This window comes from Pinus tabuliformis, chromosome 7, assembly GCF_031772625.1.
Source record: "Pinus tabuliformis cultivar Carrire ecotype Pingquan chromosome 7, CPIR1, whole genome shotgun sequence".
NCBI lineage: Eukaryota > Viridiplantae > Streptophyta > Pinopsida > Pinales > Pinaceae > Pinus > Pinus tabuliformis.
In genome coordinates, this window is record NC_142293.1 from 100485143 (window position 1) to 100501960 (window position 16818).

Sequence of the window (16818 nt, forward strand, 5' to 3'; positions counted from 1 at the left end):
CTTCAGGGCATTCAAAAGACCTGTGCCCCCATTTGTGGAACCTGTAGCACTGGTAATTAGCTCCTCTACCTCGGCCATTCGCCCTTCCTCGCTGATATGGCCTGCCACCTCTAGTGTTGTCTCCTTTCTCTATTGTTCCTGAAGCCTTGGAGCTACTGCCCTCTTTGCTATTACTGGAACTTCATCCTCTACCATAGGACTATCCTCTTCCTTTGTCGGTTCCCTGTCCTCTCCTAGCATTTTGTTTTCTAGTAATCTTTTCTTCAGCCTTTACAGCATTCCGATAGGTTTCTTCTATGTTTCTCGGGGAAAGAATACTAATTTCATCTAGTATTTCCAGTCTCAAACCATTTACATATGTTGCCGTCTTCTCCGGAGTATCATTGGTATAACCAACTCTCAAGTTCACCCGATAGAATTCTTATGTATACTCCCTTACTGTCATCCCTTTTTGTCTTAAGTTCTGCACTTGTCAATAAAGTGCAACCTGGTAATCCTTAGACATAAATCTTCCTTTCAGCTTGGCCACCATCCTTGACCACTTCTTTATCGGTAGCTTGTTCATTCTCCTTCTCTCTACTTGGACACTATCCCACCACAGGGCTGCGTGTCCCTTCAATTTGGTTGTAGCGAACCTGACTCTTCGATCCTCGCTGATCTCTTCACTTTTAAAATACTTGTCCAACTCGCTTATCCAGTCCAACAGAACTTCTGTGGACAGGCTGCCATTGTAGTTAGGAATTTCCGGTTTGGGCTTGCTGCTGGCCAACAGAATAGACCTCAACAACCTCATCTTCGGCCCTTCCTCATCCGATTTGTCTGTTGTAACTGTGGCTTCTTCCTCACTGCCATCTCCTATTTCTGGATCCCTTCTCCTTCCTGCCTCCATTGCCTCCAAATGAGCAGTAAGGATCCTTAATTCTTCCCTCAGTCTTTCGTCTGCTGCTCCGCGCACACCTCTCCCACATCCTTGTCTTCCAACCTCCATATCCTAACTCTTTCAGCTTCCTGCTCTGATACCACTTGATGGGTCCAGCGCACCTTGTCACACTGCCCAAAGTTAAAAATGCGTAAATAAATGGAATGAAATGATGGCAATCGAATTACATGCAATGTTGATTCATTCGATGGTTGATTGTAATGATTTTAAATTGGTTTTGGGGTCCGCACTTATGATTGGTACTTTACATTTCAGTCGATGGACAAGTGTCCACCTCTTGGGATTGTCAACCCGCCTTGGTATGGGAGATCAAACCCTAACGCTGGTCATTTGCATGCGCGTTTGTTTGAGTTTGAGAGCTCTGCATTTTGATATGATGCGGTTGGTTTTGTGTGTTTTTTCTGTTTTTACTGTGCTCTGGTTCGGCTCTTGACCTGAGAATGTCGTCTTCCATCTGGTATGAACCTTTGTGGAACCTGTTAATTTCGTTCACGTTACTTTGTCTGCACTTGTTCTTGCAGGCAGTTGTGAAACTGTAGTTTGCTGGTTAAAATTTTTGTTTTCTTTGTGTGATGCTAATGTTGGTCGTTTGCTGGATAATGCAACTCTTTCCGGTCTTGAATATTTCTAGGCGACAGTTGTTGAGTCTCTGGTTATCTTCCCTTGGTTTCAAACAGGATGCAATTGCAGTTCCCGGCTTTTGCTTCTTCAGCAATGCAAAGGTAAGTTCTCTAGTTCTACACTCTCAGTTGTCTCCTCTTTTCCCTCGGTTAACTGATTTTTTTTCTCCTCTGCGAGCAGTGTAACCCTAATGAACTGCCATGACTGTAGCTTGTCTTTGCCAGGTAATTTCGAACCCAGGTTTTGTTCTTCCTTCTGTTCTTGACTTACTCTGTCTCTCAATACTCATGAGCTTTGATTAATGGTTGTCGTTGCAGTAATAATGACCTGGAGGGTTTCGGAATTCGGCTATTCAAGATTTCGGCTACACTCGGGTAGAGTCGTTCTTTGTTCTTCTTGTCATTTGCATTCGATGTCGTAGGCTTGGGTTATTGTAATTCTTGTTTCAAAGATTTCTTAAGCCGTCGACTGTATGAAGTCACAGGCCGTTGGCTTGCACAGTTGTTCTGTTAGTTAGTTTCTGTAGGTTTGGCCTTAGGGTTTCTAGGCCCACACATTATGTTACCTTGAACTTGTAATATGTTATGGTATGGACTGTATAATTATTTGAACAAGGTTTTGAAACTGTGTATGACTGAACAGAGATTTTCTCATGCTTATTTTATAAATAAAACAGTGGGTTCACTCTTCAGGCATACCTGGATAGTTTGCTTGGTTTGCAGTTCGTAAATGCTTGTGCCTTATCTTTATTTTAATGCTCGAAATATGCGACTTGTCCTGGACTCCTCTCTGTTTGTATACTTGTTAGGTTCAGGGTTTGTGTGTCCCTGTTTCTACAACGTGTTCTTGAGTTATGTTTGCAAATTCGTTTGGGTTCATAGGCCTGCTTGAATCAATGCAATTCGGAACATATATGTGTGTACATGTTTTTGTAGAACAAAACACAGACTAGACTTCTTACTGTTTTTGGAAATTGAACATAATGACCAATAGATAGATAAACATTTACAGGATGCTGGAAAGAAATGTCTGTGTGCTCAGAGATATCTTATTAGCTTTCTCACTCTTTCTTTTCAAAAAGTCGAACCTTACAATTGTGTTATGTTCCTTTTTTAAATGACTGTATGGAACTGTTTTCTTCCAACTGTTGTTGGTTACACATTTTTAGTTCCAGGAACTATTATTGTCCTATGTTATTAACATGAAAATGAAACTAATTGCTTGCAACAAGTTACCTAATTAATCCTCTACCTTCCTACGTACTGTTCTTTATTAAATTAAACAACATAAACAAAAAGGAAAAAAAAACAACTATATTGTTCAATCAGCAAATTTCTCTTCTGTCCTCTTCAGAGATCAAACAACCTTTCCTTTCATCTTGATTCGTCAGCTAGATGCTCCTGCATTAGCCAGCCTTGCGAGATGCCTAGAGTCATTAAGTACCGTACCGGATGCCTGCGTTGGGGCAGATGAGGTCTGAGTCAAGCACGAGCCTTGGGGCCAACCTTGGACTAGGATACAGACCGATGAGGCTTATGCCTGGTTCCGAAAGTGGGAAAAAGGACAGAGATTCCTTGAGATTTCTTGGGTGTTGTGAAAACTTTCGATGCCTGCTGGTTATACTAGTTCAGCAGAGGGTGTAGGGCAAACATGAAATAATAAATAACTAAATAAATAAAATGTTAAATGATTCAATTTAACTTCGGGATGAAGTTCCTTAAAGAGGGGGAGTATGTAACGTCCCCTAATAATAATAATAATAATAATAATAAAATATAAGCAAATAAATAATAAACAATAAAAAAAAGAGAATAGTAGTAAATAGATAATAAATAATGAAGAAATATAATAATAACAAATAAATAAAATAGTAAAGTTCTAAATGAGTATATATAAAAATAAAATAGTAAATAGTAAATGAAGTTAACAAAAAGTAAAATAAAATAAGAAAGAGTTAACTAAAAGAGCTATAAAAATAGTTAAAATAAGTAAAGTTATCAAAAAGTAAAAAATGAATAAAATAAGAAAGAAATAAGTTAAGAGAAAATTTAACTTAAGTAAAATTTAAAATAAAAATATAAAAGTTGCATGTTGACACATGGAATGTGTGCATGCCATTCTCCTTCCAATGTTTGGTCTATTTAGTAGACGGTGAGGAAGATGAGATATCATTCCATCATCCATTCTCTTGGGAGAAAAATGTTGTGAGACAAAGGATTCCCTGGTAGTAGTACATTGATTGAGGGCTTGGGGGTGGCCAGTTGTAGAAAGATTTTGTGCAACTGAGCCTACGGTTGGGTGGAGAGTCGTCCCCAAAACTTTGTTGCGGTTAGCGAGGTTCAAATAGCGTTCAACTTTGAAATTACAAGTAAAGAATATCATCGCTACAGGTAAGTTTCCTTTGCTCCTATTTCTAAAAAATTCTATGCCAATTAGTTGAATAGAGGAGCGTTGATTGTAAATCACATAATTGATCTGATTAGTTGCATGTTTTAATTTCGGGGTTGTTACAGTTGGTTGAGGGTGTCGGGGGTGGTGGCCCGCCGCCCCCTTTTAATATTTTTTTTTAAACACTAGCCAAATATTTTCGACCTGTTTTTGGGGTTTACTGAAAAAATAAAGAGGTGGTAAATTTGCCTGCTCTGGTGGCCAGAATCTATGTGTGAGGAAATTCCAAATTGTTCCCTCGTTAGTGGTTGCCATTAGCCCTAGTTTGACCAAAATTTTGACCACGAATATTTTGAGCATATAAAATTGGATTTGAGTGTCCTTCACATTGTTAGAACCAGGACAACAAGCACTGCAATCTGGTCCTATTTTGGGTGAAGTATGAGAACTTTGATTTAAATGTCTTTTCTAAGCCATTTCTGAATTCTAAGCATTTTTGGAGCCACCTGGATCATTCCTCCCCCCTTAGGAGATTTTGATTCTCCAAAAGTATGAACATAATCTGCAACTATTGTGTTACATTTCTACACAACAAGTGTCTTAACAGGTCACACTTATTCTCCTTCATCCTTGTTCTTCAGAGCCATAAGTGATGAACCGACACTTGCATCCTCTGCAAACCTGTAGTATAATCTTTGCAAACTTACATGTTCAATTACATGACCAATCATGACCCAAGAATCCCCATACTTTCCAAGAGTTTATAAGACACATTCTTTGGTCAAGTGTACATCATATAAAGCAATACCCTAGCTATCAATAAAAGGTCAAAACATCATTGTTGTTTTAATAAGCGATGGAAAACACATCATCAATGTTACAATTATGTTGCAACACATGATTTAAAAAATGCGGCCATGAAAAGCTACTATCTCTAGTAAAACCATCTCTCACTCATCAAGGTGAATGGGTCATCTCCTTGTGGCATATTTTCTTGTTGAATATCTTTTCCATCTAGTTCATGCACTGACACTTTGTCCTTGAGACGTTGCTCTAGATGGAGCCTCCAACATGTGGCTCTTTGATATCCGCCTCTGTTGCAATGATTGTAAAAATTCTTCTTCCTCCATATCTACTTAATCTTATTCCTTCCGTGATGTGGAAAAGGCATTTCACGCCTCATCCTCTTTCTTGTTGCCATTCTCTTCTGGAACTCAGCAACCACATAGTTATGCAAACCATAGAAACTACATGGTTTTCTACACCATGATTTTTGTTCATCATTAGAAATACGTATGTAATCAAAATGAACTTTAGAATACTGAGACTTTTTATGCCTCTCTTGACTGTCTCTAGTGCGATCTTGGCAATGAGAGCTTACCTTAGCTCTTTCTTTGCAATGTGCACTGTCATGGGAGGATTGTGATGTGTTCCCATCCTCTTTACTCGATGGTTTTCAAAATGCCTTGGTAGCTTCTGCTACCTTAGAACACTTTCCTTCGTTGTATCCCATCTTGGTAAGGAGTCTCAAGCTGATTCCTAAAATGGGTACCTCAAGGCTTCCAACAGAAATAGTGTCATGTTAAAATGAAACTGAAGAACAATCAACATTGTTTACCTTAGTTGTTGATTCTAAAGCAGGTGATGATGTCTTTTTTAGGCCTTCATTGCGCTTCAAATTTTCCAAGGTCTCTTCTATGGCTCATAACTGAAGCTCCAATCTATGCTTCTTCTATTTTTCTTCTCGTAGAAGTATACTCAATTCAACATTCTCTGCTTGAAGGCTCTGATTGATCTTCTCATCTGAATGATGAGAAGACTATGAAGAAGAATAATTTTCACTCGAGGGGGTAGATGGAGCTTCATGTTCTGCTGTTTCTTTCTCTCATTCCTCTCTTGCCATCTTCTCCTTATAATCTGCATACATTAGATCTATCATGTTGGCCATCGTGTAGAAGGCCTCGTAGAGATCTCTGTGATCCTCCATTTTATTTCTATATGCATGTTCAATCATTCACACTTTCAATTCACATAAGCAAGAAGACCCCTCTAATACAAAACTTGATCCGTATTTTCTCAGCCACAACAATTAACAAAGGTCTTTTATTTCTGTGATGTTAGCATAATTGCATGTGCAAGAGTATGAAAAACCACATGAGCATGATTCAAAGAAGAGGAAACATAATGACAACCATCAAATCAAAGGACACAGACACATTGATAACAGAGTTCACCCAGTGTGGGTTACATCTTTGATCCCGGTTTCAAGAGTGGGGAGGCCATAAACTAGAGTGACATATCTCTCCATGATACATTCTACTATAAGAACTCTCACTCTTACGGGTCCTCCTTTACCATGACAAGATAATAAATTCTCACATGATGTCGCATAAAAGTATCCTTCAACATAATGCTAACAAGGATCTCAATAACAAAATCTTCATCTTAACAAATCAAAAGAAAGACATGGAATTACTACATTATATACCTCCACTTTCAGGGATGGCCCGAAAATGCAAATCTCAACTGACGAAATGGATTGCAACATTGAATTTGTGGCAGCAAAATTGTGCCAAACGACTATAAACTTGGCCCATTTCAAACATCATCAAAATATGGACCCTTAGTAATCTTGAAGATTTCCTCCTAGAGATGGAAAAAAAATATGTTTCTCGGATGAAAATTATGAGCACACCACTGTACTCGTGAAATTTTGATAAAAACGACTATAAAGTCAACATCATTCTTCCTCTTTCAAAAATAAAACTCTAAGGGAATCTAAAGATTTCTCAAGATTCTGCAAAAAAGAATATTCTCAAAAGGTTCTGTGCAAGAATATTCCACGGAATATTCTTTTAAAATATTCTTGAAATCTACCTTGATCTTTGTGCCCAGGGCAGACACCCTCCGGTATGCCACACGTCTATCCCGACCTTCGTTCGTCCTCTCCATCGATCCACCTCTTCCGCCGAATGGTGAGAACGAGTTTATATATTTGCGAGTTGGCAGAAATTACAAAGCGGCCCTTCATGGTCTGTTGGAAAATGGAAAATATGACTCTGGGGAGGCCTGAGGTCAAACCCGTCGGGCTCCTATTTTGGACAAGTTGGTTGGTGCAGTTATGAGTTTGGGCGATTTATGGTTATGGCATTAATGTGTTGGTGGTTCATGGTTTGATGTAACACATTTTTTTTGGCAAAAACGCATTTGTTCGAACGAAGGTTTATGTGTGATGCTTCGCTTGTTGGGTTGCTACATTGGGTGGGTCAGCCTCTTGGCTGGTGCAGGTTCAAACCCCGCCAACCCATATATATATGGTGCCATGTGTATTGTAACAGTCGTGGCCCATATTAACAAGATGTGGTGGTGGGATTTGACCACCTGCCATCCTATATGTATAAAGTGTGTTAGCCATTTGGCGGGGATGGTAGGGGTAGTGGCCCGCCGCCCCTTTTTTATTTTTTATTTTTGTTTTTTGTTTATAAAGACTAGCCAAAAAAATTTGACCAATTTTTGGGGTTTACCGGAAAAATTAAATAGGTGATAAATTCACCTGTTCTGGCAGCTAGAATCCATGTGTTAGAAAATTCCAAATTGTTGCTTCATCAGTGGCTACCAGTGGGCCTATTTTGACCAAATCTTTGACCACGAATATCTTGAGCATACGAACTCGGATTTGAGTGTAGTTTGCATCATTGGAATCAAGACGAAGAGCACTACGATTTGGTTCTCATTTGGGTGAAGTCTGAAAATTTTTATTCTTGTATTTTCTAAGTCACTTCTAAATTTTGAGCATTTTTTAAGCCCCGTGGATCATTCCTCCCCACTTAGGAGCTTTTGATCCTCCAAAAATCTACAATTGTTGTGTTACATTCTCTGCATAACAAGTGTCCTGACAGGTCACACTTCCTTCTCCTTCACCCTTTTTCTTCAGAGCCATAAGTGATGAACTAACCCCTACATTCTCTGTAAACTTGTAGTACAATATTTGAAAACTTACATGTTCAATTACATGACCAATCATGACCCAAGAATCTCCATACTTGCCAAGAATTGATAAGACACACTCTTTGGTCAAGTGTACATCATAATATAAACTAATACCCCAGTTATTAATAAAAGGTCAAAACATCATCATTGCTTTAATAAGTGATGGAAAACACATCATCGCTTTTACAATTATGTTGCTACACATGATTTACAAAATGCATCCATGACAAGCTACTATCTCTAGTAAAACCATATTTCACTCGTCAAGGTTAATGGGTCATCTCTCTATGGAGAATTTGCTTGTTGAATATCTCTTCTGGCTGGTTCCTGCATAGGCACTTTGTCCTTGAGACACTACTCTGGATGGAGCCTCCAACATATGGCTATTTTCTTATGAAACAACTCACAAAAATATATAAAAGAGAGATCAATGCCTTCAAAATAAGCCTCTTCGAGGGGGCAACCTCCTTTACATTACACAAATGAATAATTCTTGGATGATACAAATCAAAAGACCTCCTTTCTATATATAAGGGTCTAAGGGGTCATAATATAATCAGAGTCGACATAACAATAATAATGTAAGGGCACAATAATAAAAATAGTGGGCTTTTATGGGGCACAAAAATAACAATATGGGGACTACATGGGAACAACAATATAATAAGGGGGTTGTACTAATAACAATAAGGGGTTACACTAGTAATATAGGGACCTAACATGCCCCTCTCCTTCAAAAAGTGTTGTCCTCAACACTTGAGTAGTTCTTGATGCTTCTGTATAAAATTATTGTCCTCCCATGTGGAATATTCAACGCTTAAGTTCTTCCACTTGATGAGATACTCTGAAATTGATTGATTTCGTAGCTGTCGGGTTCTTGTTTCTGTGACTGCTCCAGGTTCCAATATGATTTTTCCTTCCTCATGAAGTTCTGGCAATATTGTTTGAACTAGGATCTTTTGCGACTTTTGAATGAGTGACCACACGTTTTTGTCCTTCTTCTATTCATCCCTTTCTTCGTTTATCCAATTTGGTTGGATAATATAAATAGCACAAAACAATGCTTCCACATCCTCATCCTTTCTTGAGAGTGCATCTGCAACAACATTTTGCTTCCATTTTTTGTAGATGATTTCAGAGTCATAACCCAACATATCTGTGACCCATTTTTTTTTGTTCTTCTAAAGATAATCTTTGTTCTAAAAAGTATTTATATTTTTACCTTGAAGTGTCTTCCCAATAAGTACAGTCGCCATTTCTTAAGTGCATGTAGTATTGCCAACATTTCCTTCTCATAAATAGCTTGCTTGAGATGTAGTCGTAAAAATACCCAATCGCCTACATCAAAACTTGTTTCACTGCAATGTTGATCTACATGTTGTTTCATTCGATTCTGCATCAAAGTAGCATTATCCTTTAAAAGTTGGAGAACTTGTTGTTGATGCTCGATGTGATCCTTCACTGCTTGAATCATTTTCTTCTTGATATTTCCTTCTATCTTGAAAGTTTGAGGAGTGGTAATTTCTTCCAATGCATTACAAGATATGGTCAGATTCATTTCTTGATGCTCGATGTGATCTTTCACTTCTTGAACATTTTTCTTCTTTATATGTCCTTATATCTTGATAGTTTGAAGAGTGGTAATTCCAGCCAATGAATTACAAGATATGGTTGAATTCATTTCTTATTTCTCGATCTGATCTTTCACTTCTTGAACATTTTTCTTCTTGATATGTCCTTCTATCTTGAGAGTTTGAGGAGTGGTAATTCTGGCCAATGCATTACAATATGTGGTTGGATTCATTTCTTCTTTCTCGATGTGATCTTTCACTTCTTGAACCTTTTTCTTCTTGATATGTCCTTCTATCTTGATAGTTTGAGGAGTGGTAATTCCGGCCAATGCATTACAAGATATGGTCGGATTCATTTCTTCTTTCTCGACGTGATCTTTCACTTCTTGAATCTTTTTCTTCTTGATATGTCCTTCTATCTTTAGAATTTGAGGAGTGGTAATTCTTGCCAATGCTTTACAAGATATGGTCGGATTCATTTCTTCTCTCTCTAGGGTTGGTTCCTGGTGTATATCCTCTTTTTTTAATGTTTCTTGATCCTTTTCTTCCTTCTTTTCACAATCTATGTAAAATAATTTCTTCTCAGCGCACTTATGACTATTAGTGTATTTGCTATCACAAATGTAACAAAGCCCTTTTTATCTTTTTTCTTCCAATTGTTGTGGTGTAAACCTTGTAGGTTGTGGAAGGCTAGGAGAAAAAACATTTACATATTTATAGTTGTGAGTGGTGGGATCCCTTGTTTCCATAATTCCGCTTTCAATTTTTCTTGCCAACGTGAATGCCTTCTCCAATGAATCAGGTTCCCAAAGACGAACCTCATGTTGAATGTTATCCTTTAAAGTCCCTATGAAGACATCAATCATTTGCTTATATATAATATAATTTACCCTTATATTCAATTTTTGAAAGTCTTCAATGTGCTCTACCATTGAACCCTTTTGTTTGAGATTTATCAATTGGCTAAAGAAGGTGTTACTCTTTGTATCCTCATAATGTGCTATCATTTCTTCCATGAAAATTGACTAAGTGACAAGCGCTTTATGAGAACAAAGCCCTTTATACCATAAAAATTGATTCGGTTCTAAATATAAAGATGCAATATGTACCTCTTGTAATAGTTGCACCTCATTTATATCAAAATATTTCTCCATCTTTACTATCTAATTTACCGAATCCTTGCCATCAAATTTCTCATATCTCATTTTCTTGATTTTAGGAGCTTGCTCTTGAATATGTTGTATCTCTGAAATTTCGGATCTCCAAGGTCTTCAATTGCGACCTGCGCTAGCCTTTGCATCCTCTTTCCAATGCCATCAGTCTGATCGAAATTGGATTCTCCAAGAAAGAGTTATGCCCAATCTCCCAAGATGACCTAATTATATGCTTTTTTTTAGAAGAGCTAACTTGTATGAAGTGCCACATGTCATTGTTTCGACCTTTGGATCTAAAAAATATACACATAAAACTACAGTCTGTTCTCTTTCTACAAATTCTTACAAAATTTCAATCTGATGCTCAGAGTGATAGTTATGACGATTTTCCCCAAGTCACATGTTTGGGATGTAATTCGGGAGTCTACAGAAACCCTAAATATCTTGGACTGTATCTCCAAAAATATAGCGAAGTAAGACCTGAAATTAGGGCCCAAGCTTCACCAAGTTTTCTGCTCAAATGGGTTTTAATTTCAGAGTCTGAAACTTTGTAACAAAAACAATTATAGCGAAAATTCCACGATGACCTATTTGAGATGAAATTATCGAGCTTGCAAAAACCATAACTTCCTCCAATCATATCTCCGAACATATAGCGAGACAAGATCTGAAATTCAGACCCGAGGTTCAATGAGATTTCATCTCAAACAGTTATTTTTTTTAGCTTCTGAAATGTCGCAGACAAAACGTTATAGCGAAAATGGCACAATGATCTATTTGGAGCAGCAAAACCCTAGAATCCAAAGATTTGATACCAAATGTCATGAAACCATCTCACAAAAAGATAGAAAAGAGAGATCAATGCCTTCAAAATAAGCCTCTTCGATATTCGAGGGGGTAACCTCATTTACATTACACAAACGAATAATTATTGGATGATACAAATGATGAGACCTCCTTTCTATATATAGGAGTCTAAGGGGCCATAATATAATCAGATCCGACATAACAATAATAATGTAAGGGCACAATGATAAAAATAGTGGGCTACTATGGGGCACAATAATAACAATATGGGGACTACATGGGCACAAAAATATAATAAGGGGGTTTTACTAATAACAATGAGGGGTTACACTAGTAATATAGGGACCTAACATCTTTGATGTCCATCTCTATTGCAATGATTGCAAAAATTCTTCTTCCTCCAGATCTGCTTAGCCTTCTTTCCCTGATGTGGAGAAGGCCTTTCACGCCTCATCCTATTTCTTGTTTCCATTCTCTTCCAATACTCAGTAGTCACATGGTTATACAAACCACAAAAACTACATGGTTTTCTATGCCATGATTTCTACTCATCATTAACAATATGCTTGTATTGAAAATGAACTTTAGAATACTGAGACTTTTTATATCTCTCTTAACTGTCTCTGGCATGATCCTAGAAATGGGAGCTTGCCTTAGCTCTTCCTCTACAATGTGCACTATAATGGGAGGATTTTAATGTGTTCCCATCATCCTCTTTCTTCTATGGTTTTGACAATTCCTTGGTAGCTTCTACTATCTTTGAGCACTCTCCTTCAGTGTATCCCATCTTGGTAAGGTGTCTCAAGTTGGTTCCTAAAATGGGTACTTCAAGGCTTCCAATAGAAATAGTGTCATGTGAAAATGAAACTGAATAATGATCAACACTGTTTTCCTTAGTTTTCGATTCTGAAGTAGAGGATGATGGCTTCGCTAAACCTTTGTTGCACTTCAATTTTTCCAAGACCTCTTCTATGGCTCATAACTGAAGTTGAAATATTTGCTTCTCATCTTTTTCTTCTCGTAGAAGTCTCCTCAATTTAGAATTCTCTACTTGAAAACTCTGATTGATATCCTCATCTAAATTATGAGAAGAAAATGAATAAGAAGAATGTTCACTCGAAGGGGTAGATGGACCATGATCCTTTGCTCTTCCTTTCTCTTGTTCCTTTCTTGCCATCTTCTCCTCATAATATGCATACATTATATCTACCACGTTGGCCATCCTGTAGAAGGCCTCGTAGAGATCTTTGTCATCCCCCATTTTCTTTCTATATTCACATTCAATCATTCACACTCGCAATTCACATCAGCGAGAAGACCTCTCTGATACCAAACTTGATCTGAATTCTCTCAGCTACCGAAATTAACCAAGATCTTTTACTTCTGTGACGTTAGCAGAATTGCATGTGCAATAGTATGAAAAACCACATGTGCATACTTTAAACAAGAGGAAACATAATGATGACAATAAAATCAAAGGACACACACACATTGATAACAGAGTTTACCTAGTGTAGGTTACGTTTCCAAGCTCGGTGTCAAGAGTGGGGAGGCCGCTTCATTAAATGTTGCAAGATGATGATGAGTACACAATACACTCTTTGTCATTACAAGGATAAAATCCCTTAACTAGAGGCACATGTCTCCAGAAGATGTTCTCCTATAGGAACTCTCATTCCTATGGGTCCTCCTTTAGCATGACAAGATAATAAATTCTCACATGACGTGGCATCCAAGTATCCATCATCATAATGATAAAAATAATCTCAACAACCAAATTGTCATCTCAGTAAATCAAAAGAAGGACATGATATCACTACATCATATACCTCCACTTTTGGGGATGGCCTGAAATGCAAAGCTTAACTGACAAAATGGACTCCATCATTGAATTCGTGGCACGAAATTGTGTTAAATGACTACAAACTTGGCCCCCTTATTACAACATCAAAATCTGGACCCTCAAGAATCTCAAAGATTCCCCCAAAGGTTCCTTCTTTGAGATGGGAAAAATTCCACTTCTCGGATGATAATTCTAAGCACGTCATTGTGCTCTTTGCGAAATTATGATAAAAATGACTATAAAGTCAACATCATTTTGCCTCTACTAAAAATCAGACTCCAAGGAAATCTAAAAATTCCTCAAGATTTTGCAAAAAGAATATTCTCAAAATATTTTGTTTAAGAATATTCCATGGACTATTATTTTATAATATTCCTAGAATCCACCTCGATCTTCATGCCCATGGCAAACCCCCTTTGTTCTTCCACAAGCCTGTTCCAACCTTCGTTCGTTCTCTCCATCGATCCACCTCTTCTGTCGAATGGTGAGAAATGAGTTTATATATTTGCGAGATGGTGGAAACTACAAATCTACCCCTCATGGTCTGTTGGAAAGTGGCAAATATGACACTGGGAAGGCCCAGGGTCAAACCCATCGGTCTCCCATTTTGGGCTAGTCGGTTGGCGCGGTTATGGGTTTGGCTGATTTATGGTTATGACATTAACGTGTTGGTGGTTCATGGTTTGATGTAACACATTTTTTGTTCGTAGCAAGTCATTTTTTGGAATGACGGTTTATGTGTGATGCTTTGTTTGTTGGGACACCGCATTGGGCGGGCCGGCTTCCCGGTCGACATGAGTTCAAACCCTGCTGACCTATATATATATATATATATATATATATATATATATATATATATATATATATATATATATATATATATATATATATATATATATATATATATATATATATATATATATATATATATATATATATATATATATATATATATATATCTATATCTATATCTATATCTATATCTATATCTATATCTATATCTATATCTATATATATATATATATATATATATATATATATATATATATATATATATTTTTGTTTATAAAACAAACAAAAAAAAAAAAAAAAAAAAAACAAAAAACAAAACAAAAACAAAAACAAAAAAATATATATATCTATATATATATATATATATATATATAAACACCAGCTAAAAAATTTTGACCAGTTTTTGGGGTTTACCGGATAAATTAAATAGGTGACAAATTCGCCCATTTGGGTAGCCGAAATCCGTGCACCAAAAAATTCCAAATTGTTGCCTCGTTAGTGGTTGCGTCTAGGCCTAGTTTAACTAAAACTTTGACCGCAAATATCTTGAGCATACGAAATCGGATTTAAGTGTCATTCATATAGGTGGAATCAAGACGATGAGTAGTGAAATTTGGTCCTAGTTTGAGTGAATTTTGAGAACTTTGACTTTTGAGTATTTTCCGAGCCACTTTTGAATTCTGAGCATTTTTGGAGCCACTTGGATCAGTGAATATTAAGATAAATAATCACCAAACAACGATTATGTTGACATTATATGTTGGTATATATATTAGTGTGTATATCAACATAATATGTCCACTTAATCTCTTTTTTTTTTTATTATGTGGTTCACGGACCTCAGAGATCAGTGATTGTTATGTCCATGGAATATTTGTACCAAGCAGATCCACCCAAAGGGATCACTTCCTACCATCTCATCCACATAACCTAATCCCGAGAGTGTCAAGAGAATTGAACCAGTGACCTCCCAATAGCAAAGGTGCTTTAATAATGAGTACTCGACCAATTGAGCTAACCCTCCGAGCTATATAATTAATCTCTTACTCATTTATAAGATAATATATCGGGGAGACAAGTAGGTTAGTGAATATTATTATAAACGAGCACTGAACAATGATTGTGTAGAATCATATAAACAAGTATGCTTTATATGGGCACTTCAACTTGACAAAAAGCTATATTTGTTTTGAGAAAATGAAAAGTTTCAATTGATCACAATAATAGTATACACATAAAAGAGGCAATGGAAATTGGAAAAACACAAAAATAACTTTTATATATATATATATATATATATATATATATATATATATATATATATATATATATATATATATATATATATATATATATATATGGGTTGAAAATTAGTAACACCTTGAAACTAATCATCTAAGCCAGAATTAATTTTAACGTTGTTAGATCTCTTTATATTTTTCCCCTTTAATTAAAATTAAAGAAGAATTAGAGCCAACCTGCTTGTACGCACTTTTTGTAATGAAAAACATTTATTTTTTGAAAGACATCTTTGTTTTCTTGACTTTTCCCATCTCTTGATGATGAGATTTTCTTTAGTAGTTTGAACCACCAAGTTCTTTATAAATTCTATGTAGGAAAATATGTATATTAAGCTAACCCCAATATATATTGTAACAAAAGAAGGGTTTGCAACCTTTCAATAAAATTCCATGTATACAGTATTATTATTATTAATGATAATAAGACCAAATTCAATAATATACACTTGCATCCCACATTAATATTGACTAAGGGGTAAGGAAGGGATAACATAATAATCCCTACCTAATGATAACTTTCATAATCTCGCTCAATAAACAATGTAAGAAAGTATTAATAATTTCCACATGCAAGGTCAATATGTTGTGTGGATTTGGGGAAGTTTGAGGAAATTTAGAGCCCCTCTAGAACTTGAAGGTGCCAATCGGAAGACCATTATCTTCTATGGCGGATAAGTCTCAATTGGAACATATATGTTATATGGTACAAAGGTGCACTTGAATGTCAAGGAACATACATACCATAGGTATTTATTTCAATCTATTGGGGAAAATAGATTAACTCCTCAAGTTTCTAGATTTGATGAAAATATCATACAACCAATTTTCAACTATGGGTTCAACTATTATGGAAGCTCAAGTTCATGGTTAGTAATCATTGTATTTTAGTCTTTTGTGTGCATTTTGATAAACATTAACATGTTAGATCTGATACTTTTGTGATCCATATTGTAGATGAATGTCTTCCGGATTAATCACATCATTAGGATTTGGTCAACGTTTTGAACCAACTAATGTGGTTCATCCTTAGGACAAGGTGAAAAAATCATACAATCTTTAAGAATAAATAGCAGAGATGCATCATATCCCAGGGTCAGTGATTGAAAAACTAGTTGTTGGATAATAGTTGAATAGGTAAATAGAAATTTAAAAAGGTTAGAATGGAATTATTTGATATTCTAATTTTAGTTATAAATTATTAAAATTCTAATTTTAGTTATGCATTATTAATATTTTAGTTATTGTAAATTAGTAATAATAGTAATAAGTTGTTAAGAAAGTTGAAATAAGTTTTTAATAAAAAGAGGATGGGACATTATATAATAATAAGATAAAAATGTTGGAAATAATACTGAGAGGGGGGGTGAATCAGTATTATCAAGTCAAATATTCCTTTTTCAAAATCAAATGA